This window comes from Nyctereutes procyonoides, unplaced genomic scaffold (genome assembly GCF_905146905.1).
Source record: "Nyctereutes procyonoides isolate TBG_1078 unplaced genomic scaffold, NYPRO_anot_genome, whole genome shotgun sequence".
Lineage (NCBI taxonomy): Eukaryota > Metazoa > Chordata > Mammalia > Carnivora > Canidae > Nyctereutes > Nyctereutes procyonoides.
This window is the reverse complement of record NW_026575142.1, coordinates 52430045-52443721: the sequence shown is the minus strand read 5'-3', so window position 1 is coordinate 52443721 and position 13677 is coordinate 52430045. Positions and strand designations below refer to the sequence as shown.

General features: G+C 41.8%; 1 protein-coding gene across 2 annotated transcripts in view; it reads right to left on the bottom strand.

The window, feature by feature from the left end:
• The window catches only part of TPRG1 (tumor protein p63 regulated 1), a 223855-nt gene extending 212478 nt beyond the window's left edge, over positions 1–11377 (bottom strand). For both annotated transcript variants that reach the window (XM_055308250.1, XM_055308251.1), the window contains exon 1: positions 10961–11377. The gene's annotated coding sequence lies outside the window, so the exon portion shown is untranslated. The remainder of the gene's footprint in view (positions 1–10960) is intronic.
• Between the last annotated feature and the right edge of the window lie 2300 nt (positions 11378–13677).

Sequence of the window (13677 nt, the reverse complement as noted above, 5' to 3'; positions counted from 1 at the left end):
GTGCCATGGCAATGGATTCATAGTCATAGGTCCACATGGTGACTGCATCCATTGTCCCACGCTGCATAGCCCATTATATCTGGAAACTCCCCAGTGTTTCTCTGTCACTCTTGAGGAAAGGGAATTTTTCTTACAAGGCTTCTGTGTATCAATTTTCACATCGTATTCCATGCATGAAGCAGCCATTTCCTCTTTAGGGTCTAGTTACTGTTCCATCAGCAGTAGTGGGAAGTAGGGGGAAAGATTCTTCTTCTTTCTTAATCATTGCTTCTCTCTCTCTCTCTCTCTCTCTCTCTCTCCTCTCCTCTCCTCTCCTCTCCTCTCCTCTCCCCACCCCCACCCCCTCACTTCTGTACACAGTGCCCAGAAGAATACTCTCTCCTCTGCTTGCTTCTGGCCAAAACACTTTGTCTATACTCTTAAATACCAACCTTTTACCTTCTCCACAAAAACTCTCAAAGTTCCCCTGAGGCCTTCGGCTTTTCCATGACAAATGTCAGAAAGACAAGCAGGCTATTTCTGAGTTCAGCCCTTTCACTGCCTCCCCTGAGGCAATCAAGTAGAGTTAAGTACAGGGGTGCAGAGAGAGGGAGGGGAGAGGGAAACACTGCTAGAACAAAACAGATTGATAAAATATTACTCCACTTCCCTTGGATAAGAAATTTTAAAGGTGCTACCTTTATTGCAGTTTCCTTTGCAAGAAGATGGAAATACCTGATTTGACATTAGTAGAACTATGTTATTATGTTACGAGATTATGTTATTCTACAGAAGGTAGGAATAAAGATTTCTGAATGCAAGGAGTAAGGTGTGAGCCAACAAGTGTAGAAGAATGTTCATAAAATCATACTAAGAAAAGTTGCCAGTCTATCAGCATTCTGGACAGCTGTTCTGAAGCAAAAAAAAAAAAGAGAGAGAGAGAGAGAGAGAGAGAGAAAGAAAAAAAGAAAGAAAAACAGATTCTAAAAAATAAAATTTTTGAAGTGTGCTGCCAAATGTTAAGTAAAAAAATAATCAGTGAAAAAGTGTAATTAATTCACATGTTCCATATTCTCCTGTTTTAATCCTCCCGGTGGCAATCAAGTACTTTTGAAGGAAGCATTTAGAAACCTAAGTTCACTTAAAACATTCTCTTTCTAGCGAGCAGCTAGTCAGGGACCCACATGTCCTGAGAGCTGCTGTCAACATGCCCCTGCCTCCAGCCCCAAGCGAAGTCAGCCTGCCTTGCTACCAGACAGTCTAAACAATCACATGTTGGACCCAAATGTAGAGCACACTTTCCAGATGTCCAGAATTTCAGGGAAGCTACTGTTCAGACATAAATGAAGCCCTGTGTTTCACAAGCCTGCTAGGAATTAGAGGGACCTTTAGTTGGGTAGGCAACCTGGTTTACCCCTGGGTGTATACAGAAGCGAGGTGGTAACTTGCCTGTCACACGAAGTATTCAAGAAGGGAAGATATGAGTTTGGAGGGCTTATTTGCAGAGAGAATTCAAAGGCAGTAGGTCTAAATGGCTTATAAAATCTCCTGCCACCGTAAGACCTTAGGATTCTATGAAATGCTATTTTTTCCAAAGTGAGAAAAGAATACTGCATTCTAAGAAACTTCTCTTCCCTCATGAATCAAAGCCTGGCTGATTCCAAGGAGAAATGAAAACAAATGATACCACATGCAGGAGTTGTATAACCTGAGATATAAATCAGAGATAGTCTACAAATTAGGGAATAGTTTAAAGATTATATATTAATTCAGTGTAATACTTGTAGCCATGTATGTAATTTTTCATTTAAAGTAAGTTTGTGCTATAGGACTGCCTTGGGATTGTAGGATTTTTGAATGCAGACCATCCTAATTTGAAATAAGGAAAGAAAAGTAGCATGATTCAGTGGGAAAAACAAGCCAATATATGGGAATTTCTATGAAGCAATGACGTTGTGATGCTTTCAAATCTACACGTTATTGCAAAGGTAATGACTAATAGAGTAAAGTAAACCAATACAAAAGAAGTATGTGATAGACATACGATGAAGCAAAAGGCATGTTTGAGAAAATTTTTGATTTTTTAAGCCATTGGTTTGAAAGAAACTAAATTTTCATTTTGACCAATTGCTCTCATAAGAAAATAAATGAAATGTGTTCAGGTGGAGAAATTGTGTCCTGTTTTTAATCAATATATATTCTGTACAGTCTGTCTGAAGTTCTATGAACCCCAAAGAAATGGGACCGAGTCAGTGAGATCTTCTCTTTTCATTCTTCTCCATAGTAGGTCACATGATAAAACATCAAGCCATCAAAATCATGCGATTGCAAGGGGCATAGGGAAAAAAAATCTCTGTACCTTTTGCTCAATGTTGCTATAAACCTAAAACAGCTCTAAAAAATTAAGTCTTAAAAAAAAAAGTCAGGGGATTTGATTTTACCTAGATGTTTCCAAGAAGTAGATCGTATTTTTTTTCCAAGATTAAAAAAAAATTGGGGTACCCGGATGGCTCGGTCGGTTGAACATCTGACTCTTGATTTCGGCTTGGGTCAGGATCTCAGGGTCCTGGGATAGAGCCCAGCGTCAGGTTCCCTGCCGAGTGGGGCATCTGTCTGTCCCTCTCCCTTTTCCTCTGCCCCTCCTCCCACTCAAGCTCTCTCTAAAATAAATAAATCTTTTTAAAAATCACATTATGTGCATTTAAATTATTTCTAAAAGAAACTCTTTAACTTTATTCTTAAAAATTATTACTGGAAAGAGTACTGGACTGAGTCAACATGTAGTCCCAACTCTGATCACAGCTCCAAATGCCACCAGCTAAATGAATTTATGCTAGCTCCTTTCTCTGGACCTCAGTTTCATCAGATGGAAATTGGGATAGTATCACCGTTCCCTATCTAAAATGATAGGAACATGTAAACCCTTTGAAAAGAATAAGGTCATATACGAATGTAAGCAAGGAAGAAAGAAAACAGTATGCTCTAGGAATCATTCATTCATTCATTCATCCAGCAAATACCATGTGAATTCTCAACATAAACCAGACTCTCTGCCAGACACTAAGAATTTTACTGTAAACAAATGCAGAAAGGATTGCAACCTTTCTGGAATTTACAGTCTAGTGGAGAAGATAGGTGCTAAATAATAATGCAAAAAATGTATTTATAATTGTGATGTCTGCCATAAGGAGAAGTTAAAGGTAGTTTGGAAAATAATGATGGATCACCTGAATTAGGTAGGGGGACTAGGGTGGAGGGTAAAGGAAGCAAGGGGAAGTTTCCCAGAGACTTGGGAAAGAGGTTGCAGAGAGTATTCCAGGCAAAGGAAAAAACACTTGCAAAGGTTTTGAGGTGAAAAAAGCTTGACATGTCCAAAGCACTAGCAGAAGGCCAGGGTAACCATTGATGGATTTTGTTCATGCTACCATGATGATAGTCTCCTTCTGCTTTTAGGATAGGACTAGCACAATTATGAAAACAGACATCCTAATTTTTACTTGGGCTTAATATTCTACCCTCAGCAAATGTTTCCAACTCAGAATGTCTCTGTATCCAAAGAGATTTCCTAATCCCTATGTATTTAATATTTATTATGCCTGAAGGACATTTTAAACATCCTCTATCCTACAGGCCTCAAGGAGAGCCAGCTGGTTAAAATTAAAAATGTTTTTTTAAAGATTTATTTATTTGAGAGAGAGAACACAAGCTGGAGGGGCAGAACGGTATGGAGAGAATCTGAAGCAGACTCCATGCTGGGCACAGACTCTGATGTAGGGCTCATTATCTCATGATCATGAGATCACACCCTGCAGAAACCAAGAGTCAGATGCTTAACTGAGTGCACCATCCAGATGCCCCCAAATTAAGAGTTTTAATAAGAAAACTGATAAATTAGACTCTATCCTGAGAAAAGTTAAGTGGACTCAAAACCTTAACATATGAGCAACAGTTAAAGGTTTTAAGGCTGATGTTGCTGGAAAAGAGAAAACGAAGACACATTCTGGATCCCAGATACTTATACAAGCTGTCATATGGAGAAGAGGGTACATCAAAGGTCTCTAATGGATATCAGAGGATTTCATGGTTAAAGTTCACAGGAGGGCAAGATGTTCCTCAGTGTATAAGAAAGAATCAGATAAGAGTGGGAAATGTCTAATTTGGCAGATGGAAGAAATAGGTATTCCTTTAGAAGTCACGAATAAATTATAAATATAAGTACAGATTCAGTCACTCCTTGGGGACACCTAGAGAAGATTCAGACAAAACCAATGTAATAGACAACCTGTGAAATGTATTCTAGCACCAGGAGATACCATTAGAAAATGCCCCTTACAGAAAGATTGAAGAAACTCTTCTCAGTAAAAGAGAAGTTTCATCTCCCAAAACTGTTAATCATCTAGGAGACAGGAGCTATAATAAGGAGTGGGACAGTTTTACTAACACCACCATGGGTGAGCTGTTGGAAGCTTTGGCTATCAATGTTAGTCTAAAGCATTTTGTCAGTGGACAGAAATTTCCATTTATCAGAAATCTTTGTTAGTATTGCCGATTAAGGGTTTAGAATTTTGGTACAGTTTGGTAAGGAAGATTAAGGTAGGAGGTGAGAGCCGCAAGATACCTGGCTCGAGCATAAATGTTCTGTACCCGATCTGGGGAAAAGTTGTTAAATGACTTCTGGGGGTAGATGGGCATGAGCCAGGAAAGTTAAGAGCCAGAGCAGACGCTGAAGGACGAAGAGCTATGCAGGTAAAGTAACAAGGCAGGAAAAATCATTTTAATATGAGATCAAAAGAAAAAGTGACCCAAGAGAGACAGCACATTCAAGAAAGTACAAGAATCAATAGTTTGGGTGTGGGCTGTGTGAGCTGATTTGGTGAACAAGCAAGCTGAAGCTTTGCTTGTGGAAGAATAAACATTGATCCAGGAGGTCAGGAATTCTTAATCTTGAGTTACCCTTAATCTTCTTAACATATGATTATAGTCTCTTATAGGTAAAAATGAAAGTTTGTTCTTTGATGCCCTTGAGTTTCCCTTCGGGAATGTGCCAAGTCTGCCTGAAGCAAGGGAGAGTCTTGGGCTTTATTTATGTTGACTTAAGTATGATTAGGAAACAAGATGGTACATAGAGACTGATAGAGATTTTATCAGACCATCATGCTGATGAAATTTTAAAAGGTGACTGGCTATGTTACAGTCTTCCTAAATCCCCCTCCCAATCCAACCTAGATGAGGGATTAGAAATGTAGATAGTATTTACTGAGTGTCTATTATCTGCTGAGTTGTACATAAGTAATTTATTCTCAACACAAGCCTACAAAATAAATGCTATTCTCATCTTACAGAAGAAAAAAAGACTTGAAGAGGCTAAATCCTTTATTCATTTCACTCAGGCATTCATTTATTGAGGCAATATATCTGGTTAAGCACCTCTTACTTGCTGCTGTGGGGAGCACCTACCAAGTGCTACCATAGGGGAACCTACCAGGACCTACTATAGGATGCACCTATTGCTTTATGTGTCCAGCACCCTTTCTTCTTAGAACAGTACCATCCTTGGGGGCCTGGGAGGCTCAAGTGGTTAAGTGGCCAACTCTTGATATGGGCTCAGGTCATGATCTCAGTGTCCTGGGATCCAGCCCTGCATCAGGTTCCATGCTCAGCAAGGAGTCTGCTTGAGGATTCTCTCTCTCTCTCTCTCTCTCTCTCTCTCTCTCTCTCTCTCTCTCCCTCTCTTGCTTTCTCTCTCTCTCAAAAATAAATCTTAAAAAAAAAAAAGAACAGTACCACTTTCTTTCTTTTTTGGGCCTTCCCCTTTCTCCAATTTATCAATATGTATCACAAAAACTTTCATTTTCTCACCACAAGTGATAGTCAACTGACTTAGTACCTTGGGACTTGAGAAATAGAAAATCAGGATAGTCTGGTCAATGGCTATAAACTATAGGACAAAGTATTGAGGAGCTGTAAAGGACCATGCTTATTGTTAGTTGGAGGAAGTCCATGGTAAAAGAGAAAACTGAAGCTGGCACAGTAAAAACCAGCAGAGACACAAGACAGACTGGATGCTGATGGCAGTCATATATCTGCTCCACTGCTATGCATTTTCCAAGGACTGGGTGTTCACCTTCCTTGGGTTCTGTGAGTATATCCCAGGGTTCTGCAAAAATTCTTCCTGCTTAAGCTTGCCTCTTTTTTAAACTTCTAATAACTTATTAGCATGCTGGGCATGGAAGACAAAAGATGAAAAACATACAGTCCCTGACTTACAACACTCCTAAGAGGTGTTTCGTAAGGACATGTGTGTGGACATAGATCATTACAACATTCTCAGTGGGGTTGGGTAGGGACATGACCCCTCACAGTGTGTATCTGACTCATCCAAATAATACCCCTTCCTGTGCCATTCATCCTCTGCAAGATCTTGATCTACTTCTTCCCTCCAGACATTGGCATCTCTAAGAATCTGGCTGTAGTGATGCACAGTAATTGATGTAAGATCATTGGTCTGCAAATATTTTCTGCAAGGGACCAAACAGTGAACATTTTGGCCTCATGGATCAAATGGTCTCTGTCACAACTATTCAATTCTGCTCTTATAGTATAAAACAGAGAATACTTACATGAATGATCATGCCTGTATTCCAAGAAAACATTATTTACAAAATCAGGTTAAGAGATCAAATTTCACCCACAGGCCGTTGTTTACCAACCCTAGCTCTGGCAGATCTGGGGGCAACATGAAGTTAAGAAACATGATGCTGAATGCTAATTGATCGACAGAAGTATGTACCCGGTGCTATAGAAACTCAGAGAAAGCACCAAAGTACTCCGTGGGCATTAGGATAAAACATTTATGCGAGAGAGGACACCTGCACTGACTGAGTCTTGAACACAAAGAGATGTTAGAGAAAGAGGAGATGAGTAGGGAAAGCTGCATTTATAAATATGATGAGCTGTAAGAGAACCTGACATTTGAAGGATTGCCAATAGTTTCAAGTTATTGGGGCAAGAAGTAAAAAGTTGGGAGAGTGTCAAAAAATAAGACAAAGCAGGGAAGCAAGGATAACTTTAAACAACAAAAACAATGCATTGGAGGGCCATCGAAAAATTTTAGGCAGAGTAATGTAGAAATCATATGATCTTCTTCTTCTTCTTCTTCTTCTTCCTTCGTCTTCCTTCTTTCTTCGTCTTCCTTCTTTCTTTGTCTTCCTTCTTTCTTCGTTTTTCTTCTTCCTTCTTCTTCCTTCTTCTTCCTCCTTTCTCCTCCTTCTTCCTCCTTTCTCCTCCTTCTTCCTCCTTCCTTCCTCCTTCCTCCTCCTTCCTTCTTCCTTCCTCCTCCTTCCTTCCTCCTTCCTTCCTCCTTCTTCCTTCTTTCTTCTTTTTTTTCTTTAGTACCATTTCAGGACCACAAAAGTAGGGGCAAGAATCTAGATAGGAAAACCCTACAATTGTCTGGAATCATAGTGGTTTAGGGGCCTAGATTTAGGCAATGAAGTCAATTTAAGTTTTAGAATCAACAGGATCCAACCTGGAGTAGGTTAAATAGAGGACCAAAAGAAGAAGGAAAAGATTATCCATTGGACAATCAGACAGACAAGAAGGGAGGGAAGTCATCAATATTGAAATATTTCAAGGCAACATTCAGTTCAGAATCAAACTGTTGAGTGTCAGATACCTGTGGGACATTCAAGTAGGGATGTAGAAAAGTAATCAGCTGGCCAGGAAGGTAGATCAGCTTTTTACATACATCTGTCAAGTAGGTGCTATTATTATTCTTACTTCACAGATAAAGAAACTGAGATCAAGGAAAGGTCAGAAAAAAAGTTTTTTTTAACAATAACTCCAGCTGGATTTCTTATTTCTTGACCTGAATTACAGATTTAGGAGTTAACCAAATATAGGAGCGGGTGACAAGTTCATTTGCAAAGAGAATGTAGGATGAGAAAAGGAAAAGATTAAAGTTGAAAACCCAGACATAAAGTCATTAGGAAACAGGGACAGTAGGATCCATGATGGTCATGTCCCTGCCCTGGAGCCAGAATACCTGAGTTCAAATCCCAATTCAGTTGCTCATTAGCAGTAGCATGATTTGAACAAGTCAGTTGAACACTTCTGTTCCTGCTTCCTCATCTGCAAAGAGTGAATAATAACTGCACCTACCTCCCAGGCTCCTATCAACCAAGTAATAGGATGTGTATAAGTATATGACCATGCAGCATAATAAATAGTGAATACTCAAGAAATACTTGCTATTTTTGATATTATTACCTTGCAAAGGAAACAGAAAGTAAATGAATGGTAAAACAGGAAAAGTGGGAGAAAGTGCTGTCCTTGAGACTAAGGAAAGAGAAACTTCAAGAGAGAGGAAATAGTTAGAGGATCAAATATTGTAGAGATGTCAAGAAAAAGGGGCCTCAAAGACCTGTGTGTTTATTCACTCTAAGGCCATATGCAGAGTAGTGGAGGCAGCACCTAGGCTGTGGCTGGTTGAGGAAAGAGTGGGTGATGGAGAAGCAGAGTCAGTAATAGCTAAGTATACAGTAAATAGTTTTTAGGTGTAGGAAGCAGAGAATATTGGCTAAAGGAAATGTCAACAGAATGCAATTTCTAATAAGTATGGGTTCCTAAGGTAGGATAAATGAGTAGTTTTTCATGCTGAGGGATCCTTGGGTGGCGCAGCGGTTTAGCGCCTGCCTTTAGCCCAGGGTGCGATCCTGGAGACCCAGGATTGAATCCCACGTCAGGCTCCCGGTGCATGGGGCCTGCTTCTCCCTCTACCTATGTCTCTGCCTCTCTCTCTCTCTCTCTGTGTGACTATCATAAATAAAAAAAAAGTTTTTCATGCTGAATGGGAAAATCCAGTAAAGCGAAGAAAAGGTTGAAGATACAAAGAACAGGAGAGAACTGCTAGATCAAAGTTCTGGAGGAAGAAGAGATATGTGATAAGATCCAGAGCTCAGGGGGAAACTGGACTGAAAGAAGAGACACCTATTCCACAGAAGAAGGTGTAGCCAAGATAAGGCTATAATTCTCATCTGATAACCTCAACATTATTGTGACATAGCAAATACGATACCTTACTGAGAGTAACAGAACCATGGGATGAGGCAATGGAGTTTTCAGAAGAATCTAAAATGTCTGTGGTTGAAAATAGGAAAAGGACCAAATTCTCAATACATAAAAGACCATAGAGGTGTCACTGAGGGCCAGATAAAGGTTGGATCCATGAATTTATAGTGACATCAACTCATGTGGTGACTTGATTTCCCCCAGCTGGCTCAGTGGTCTAAGTGGAGCTAATTCAGAATGTGCAATGTCCAAGGAGAGGGATTTATGATCCCAATAAGAGAATGGCCATCCAGGCTAGACAGGATGATTAGAAGAACAGGAAAGCAGAAAGGGAATGTTAGTGGGGGAAGGTAGGCATGGACAGCACAAGAAATCTGCAGGACACCAGAGAACACAGGAAGGGGTAAGAGATGCAATGATAGAGGTTTGTTGTCGGAGAATGAAATTTTAAAGTTTCTGAAAGCCAAGGAATCAGACGATCCTCTGGATATTGATCACTAAGAATAATGGCCCAGCTTAGGGAAGGAAGGGGAACAAGTTGTGGGCCTTAGCCTTCAATGAACCAATGGATGTGAAGAGAGATTAAGAGGTCCATGGTTGACAGGATGGCAGTGGGGTGGAGGAGGGAGTATGGAATGTGGTATTTGGATGGTATCGCTAAATGCCATGTGTTTGTTTTTCAAGAGAGAGGGAACTGGAGGAAGGAGGATGATTTGGAAGCAGCAATATATGTTATAGAAAAAAGTCACATTGCTCTATTTCCAGGTAAGATTTTTAAAAAAAATGTATTAGCATTCCAGATAAGAGAACTTCCAGGTAAGTGGAAGTGGTAAATGGGGATACCAGGTTCCAGTTATGGAAGAGTAGGGAATGAATCCTGTAAAAAGACGAACAAGAGGAGAGAGCTTATCAGCATAGACGAACAAGCTTCAAAGGGGCAAAGCAAAGGGTCGCAAGTGGTAGTGTACAGAAGGGAAAAGGGAAAGGAATCAAAGCAGAACAGGGGTGCAGGGATGTGCCTAGAGAAGTGGTAATGACCCAGGGGCACTGTTGCCAAGGAAAGCTATGATGTGAACTCTGGCAGAGTTCACTGCCTTCAAATTTCCAAAAGAAACTTTGGAATAAACTTGTTTTGATGCTAGAAAACCATGGCATTTGCTCAGGGTTCCAAACAGAATGTTGGTAAAAATATGATGCCTTCAAAATAATCTTTTTTTTCTTCTGTGGGTGCCAGGGCAGGATTTTCTTTTACCAAAAATGTAGCTCTTGGTGGAAGCTAAAATGACTCCAGTAACAAATAAGGGGGTCCAGATCTCTCTCGCGGTGGCACCACCTGCTCGAGCTGGTCAAGGAAGCTGTCCCAGTTCACATAGTGAGCCAGTGATAACGCTTTTATTCAAACTCTTCCCTGAGGGAATCAAGGTCTATGCTTTCTGTACTAGTTTGCCTCTATATAAAGCAGACTATCAATAACCATTCAGTTCTTTCTCAAGACCATTATAGAAAACAACTGAGTTAATATTCGCAAAAGCAATAGACTTTGCGAACAGAGATACATGGTATAAATATCAGGCATTACCATTACCAAGTAATTTGTTATGTGACAGTTTGAGATACATACCAGAAACAAAATATGAAGTGCAACAGAGTGGGGTAGAGAGGTAGAGCCAAGACCCATGGGGAGTGACTTGGCAAGGGTTTTTGGAGGAGGTGAGATCGGAGCTGGAGATTTGGATGTGTTTCATTTTCCCCAAAGATTCCTCGCCTCTAGTTCTTCGGGCATACCCTTCCTCTCCCCATTTCAACGAAGCCTAGGAAATTCAGCGGTCAGCAGAGAAAGAGAGGGAAGCCAGCAAGGCCTCACTCTGCTAAGTGAAGCAGAATGTGGGGTGGAAGAGCACAGCCCACCTACCTCACAGGCCATTGTCCTCCCTTGGCAGAAACACTCCCAGCTCCTGGGGCCTGACCTCCTTTTCAAGCCTGTGGTCAGCCTGCTTATCGGGCCTGACCTCCTTCAGCTGGATCTTGTTTTTGACTTGGCTTCTTTCTTCTCAGCTGTTTCCATTTTAGGCCTCCGCTCCTGACTCCTGAAAGCGAAAGTAGCCAAGCCCCTTCCCTCTGCCCAGGCCAAGGTCAAGGGACTGTATTTGGGCACCGCAAACCCAAATGGGACCAAAGATTGCTGTCCATCTTTGGCTTTCTGGTAAAGACCTTATTTGGAACAGCTGAGCCTGCTCTAGGAGTCTGGGGTTCAGGAGAACAACATGCAAGCATAAAGTGAAGAGAGATTTCAGCAGGAAGGAAAAGGCAGGGGCCGTATTTTCCCAGATAGGGGCTGGAAGCCCACTTCCTTTCCATTTTGAGTGGTTGAACTACTGAGGAGCATTAAGTCAAATCCTATTTACCCTCCAGCTTTATTGGGCTATGAGGCCCAGGGTGTGGAGAGCTAGAAACAATCGCGTCCTGCCAAATAAACACCAAGAACGCACAGAAACCTTTCCCTAAATTTCTGCGCCACAGATTTGGGGGTGTGCCTCCATCTCCAGGAGCAAGTGGCTTCCTGGAAGGCTAAGGGGGATGAAAAAAAGCAAGACTGATTCTCCCCATTGCCCACTCTCACGCCACTGCCTCGCCGCCCCCCCTTCCCACCCACAACCCCTCCTACTCCCCAAGGGGCGCCATTTTGGAGCCAAAATCCACTTTGTCAGCACAAGAGCAGCCCTGCCTTCTCTTGCTCCACACACCATGTGACCCTGGAGAACCTCCAGGGCATATTTCATCTGGCATCAGCAACTAGAGGTCACCGTGACCCAGAGCTTCCTGCATTCCCAGGCCTGGCAGCCCTGCCAAAGCCAGCCATGGTGGGGGAAGGAGAGCGCCGCTAGGGGGGAGCTGACCAAGTGTGGTGTCGGCCCGCCCTGCCTGCCAGCAGACAGCAGCACTGGTTTTCCACTGCCGGCCATTCATTGGACTTGGCCAGCTTTGTTCCTTCCCTGGGACCAAGTCAACAAGCTGAGACCAGAGGAGCTGCGGCTCTGGCATGCAGAGTGAAGCCATTTCTGTTTGCATGCACACCATGGGCAGTAGCTCTGTTCGGTGGCCCCCGGGACTCACATTTCCGACCTGTCCTACCTGCTGGGCACTGCTGTGTGACAGGGTTCCGGACCCCCAGTGACTGCTGCTCCACCCCCGACCCCAACATAGGAATGAAAAAATCATTATAGAGGCCAGAGACTTCATACTGAATTTTGCTCAGTCAAAAAAGACAATGAAGGTGAACCTCTAAAGCCAGAAAACAATTTTAGTGTCAGTTTGCAGGGTCCCCTTCCATGCAAGAATCATCAAGATTTAGGGTTAGAAAAGATATAAACCATCCAAGTAGGTAGTTCTTCATACAATTTGGTAAAGAGAGCTTTGAGTAACTGATGAAAACAAACCACTCTGTGCACTAGGGAAAAACCCACAGACACGGGAGAGTTTGCTCACAATTTGAGGGAGGCAGGGACTCCCACAGTTCCTGTGCGGTGGCCTTCTGTGTACCATTCCTTGCCTTTCCAGCCCTCTCATTTTGCAGAAAGGACAGTGACTTGCAAAGTCAAGGCTAGATGTGATCCTGCTGAACCCAGATCCCTCGATTCTGAGACTTTCTAACAAACTGCATTAGAGATCTCACCTCCAGACCCCCTTCTCTTTGTCTTCTTTTCTTTGCTCTTATATTTTTCTCTCTCTTCATTTATTCCCTTCCTGCTTTCTCTCCTCTGATCATCTCTCTTTCTTTCCCCTATTCTCTTTCTTTGGGTTTTGTATCCTTTTGTGCTTTCCTTCCTTGTAGTCTCTTTTCTCCTCTGTTTCTGCCATGTGTCTTGGGACCCAATCAATTGATGGGTGTTAGTTCTGTGGTCCTCTGGAAACGTCACCACCCTCTGTTGAAGGGTACAGCGTGCACATCAAGGAAAGAATGAAATTGTTGAAAATGGTGGGATCGAGGAGAAAATTGTCATCTCTCTCCCCAGATGTTCAGTATGGATCTAGTGCAAATGGGTCTTTTCACTTAGCGAGGACAATAGAGAGGAATACAGAAACCAGTAGATGAGGGTTACTCACTGTATGGTTGGAAAGCCCCAGGGGATCCCTGAGAACTTTGCAGGAGATCTACAAGGTCAAACTTGTTTTTGCCATAATGCTAAGACATTATTTGTCTTTTTTTTTTCTGTGTTAACATTTCAACTGATGGTGGAAAAACCACAGTGTATAAAACTGTTGGGGGTGGTTGGCCCTAGCATGTACCCAGGCTTTGAAATCAAATTGGCTTCCTGGTCATTGTAATGTTCACTGCCATGAACAGTGGTTGTTTTAAAAAGTAAATTTTACTTAAGAATACTCATAAAGGAGCAGTTAAAATATCTATTAAATTTAGATTAAATTTTATTAAACTGAAAGTAAACCTCGAGTACACATTTTTTTTCTGTTCCCTGATAAGACGAGAAATGTGCATAAAGCACTTCTGCTGCATACTAAAGGGTAACAGGTGGTTCAAGGAAAAAGTAGTTAGGCAATTGAGATGTAAGCATTACCAATCACTTTTTTCCAGTTTTACCTGGAAGAACGACCGACAAGCGGTGGTTGTCT